The sequence below is a fragment of the Panulirus ornatus genome, chromosome 1 (assembly GCF_036320965.1).
Source record: "Panulirus ornatus isolate Po-2019 chromosome 1, ASM3632096v1, whole genome shotgun sequence".
Classification (NCBI taxonomy): domain Eukaryota; kingdom Metazoa; phylum Arthropoda; class Malacostraca; order Decapoda; family Palinuridae; genus Panulirus; species Panulirus ornatus.
The window spans coordinates 34,395,113-34,397,639 of record NC_092224.1 but is presented as its reverse complement, the minus strand read 5'-3'; the positions used below and the strand labels follow the sequence as shown (position 1 = coordinate 34,397,639).

The following is a 2,527-nucleotide window of genomic DNA, read 5'->3' as shown; positions in this document are numbered from 1 at the left end:
GGAAGGGAAGAGGGTGAGTTGTTTGCCAGTGAATGTGGACCTGCGTAAAGTAAATTTGATGTCACAGTGGCTGGCTGGGGTCGTGAGTGAGGTATAACAAGATTTTGGAGAGAGATAGATAGGTCTATAGTATTGGGCAGTGGCTGTGGTGGTAGTAATTCCCACATCTCTACTCGTATTATTGATATTAGAGACGTGTTTCTTTCTCTCTCGTTCTCTCTCTCTCTCTCTCGTGCAGAAAGTAACCTCAGTTTTACACCTTACCGCAAATTAGTAATGTGGTGTTGAGGATGTGGTAATGGGGGGAGGGTGTAGTGAAGATAAGTGTTGAGTTGAAACTGGGCTTTGAGCTATCCTTAGAGGGTATAGTAAACATAACCGTTTTAGGTTTCGTGTAGTGAAATTGGTGTATTAAAGATAAGGGTGTGCTTTTGCAAACATACCGAACAAACGAACATACCGAACAAATACACACTCACCCGACTCAGATGTACATTCCCTCATACCCTTCCGTATTGCCCTTGGTTGAAAGGCGATGGAGACTGAGAGCCTTTTCGATATCGCCCATGGTGAGAGGCCTCAGAACAGCGGGGTGGTGTTTACGGTGGAAGGTGTGCTGGCTCTCGGAGTGTGGCTGGAGACAGTGCTCCTGCATGAAGTCCTTCATGAGGATGACTGCCGCGCAGCGACACACCTCCTGCAAGTCCTGACCCCGTAAAACCCTCCGTCATTCTGGCCACTTCGGCCAGGTCGACGTCGTAAGTCAGATCACTAGATTTCAAGAAGATTTCTAGGATCTCGCGTCTCTCATTCGCGCTAGGTGGAGGGATTTCAAACTGCAAGGGCATACGGCGGAGTATTGAAGGATCGACGGAGTCCTTCCGATTGGTCGCCCCCAACACGAGGATTTGCGCCGTGGGGTCGGTGTGAAGCCCGTCCCACAGTTGGAGGAACAGGGCCTTCACCGAAGCTTCGACGGCGTGGTCGTCGTCTGTGCGGGTGCCGAGGAAGGCGTCGATTTCGTCCAAGAAGATGATGCAAGGCTGGAGCTTGTGGGCTAGGCTGAACACGGCGGCAACCAGTTTCTCAGTCTCCCCGAGCCATTTGTTCTTGATGGTGGACATGTCCAGATTTAAGAACTGGCAGTTGATTTCCTTTGCCATGGCTTTGGCGATGAGTGTCTTGCCGCATCCAGGTGGCCCGTACAGCAAGACACCCTTGGGAGGCATGAGGAATTGGTCGGCGTTGTGGTACCGTGCGAAGATGAGGGGCTGCACGACCTGCTCCTTGATCCCGCGGAGGACCTCGCCACACCCGCCCACGTCCTGCCAAGAAACGTTCAGTTCGTTGGCAAGGACGAGGAAATCTCTCACCCGCTCCTCGTGCTCCGTGAGACGACCCGCTCTCGTTCGAGCGGCCTCTTCCTCACTCCCCGGCAGCTCCAGCGTCCAGCCATCCTCCTTGTACGTGAACGCCAGCCACAACACCAGCACAATGATGGCACCTACGAACACTAGGGCCATCACGAACGACGAGAACGTCACGAAGAATTGCCCCACAAAATTTGTTAGAGACATGACGCAATCGCAGTGTAATGTTATTATTATTTATTTCGTTAATTGGGGGTTCATCAAGATTTACGATGTGCTGATTTCCGAAAAAATTGATAATGCGTCCATGGGTTCCCCTTTGGTGGTCAGGTCTGTTATGTGCTGTAGACTTATTTGCCTGCAATAAACATGCTTCCCTCTGGTATAGACATTTTACTCTTGTATAGAAATGTGTCGCTGCTGCAGACATGTTACGCCAAACCATAGACATGCTTCGATGCTGTAGGCATTTAAATCTCCATGAGGCATGTTACCCAACTGCTATAAGACATAGTAGACTACTATAAGGGAAAGCGGATTAGAATAAAAAATGATCCCTATACACTACTTATCCACATATCAGTCATTTCGTTTGGATGTACATTAAAGGCTGTGATAGTAACACTTGAGGCCATCAGTACCAATAAAGAAATTCCCGACCAGCACGAGAGGTGGGCAGCTGTTAATCAGAGAGAGAGCGAGAATGTACAGTCTACACCAGTATCATACAAACCAACATTTTTATGCCATAGTTGAACCTCTCATCCTCTTAAGAATACAACCGATATACCCCCCACCTTCCTCCTCCTCCTCTCCTCCTCCAGCAGGAGTAGTCGCTCCTCTTCAGTCATCCAGACGACGAGAACCAAATTTCATTTTACCCCGCTAGGAGACTGAGCAAGTCGAGGGACGTAGTCGAAAAAGAATCGTTCCGCGCAATTCTGTTTCTTTCCATTTCTGTACGGCTTTGAAGACTATTGGATACAGATATAGCTGAAGGAAACAGGTCACAGGGAGCTGCTTCAGCGTCAGGGTTCAGAGAATAGTGGAAATTCAGAGGCTACCGAGGAACAGCGGAGAAGGCTGAAGTTTGGCAGAGGTTTCCTGCATGTTTTATGAGGTTGACAGATAAGTACAGACGGGGTCAGGAGGTGCAA

General features: G+C 49.3%; 1 pseudogene; it reads right to left on the bottom strand.

The window, feature by feature from the left end:
- Positions 1-429: 429 nt before the first annotated feature.
- LOC139750160 (outer mitochondrial transmembrane helix translocase pseudogene) lies at positions 430-1,627 on the bottom strand (annotated as a pseudogene).
- Between the last annotated feature and the right edge of the window lie 900 nt (positions 1,628-2,527).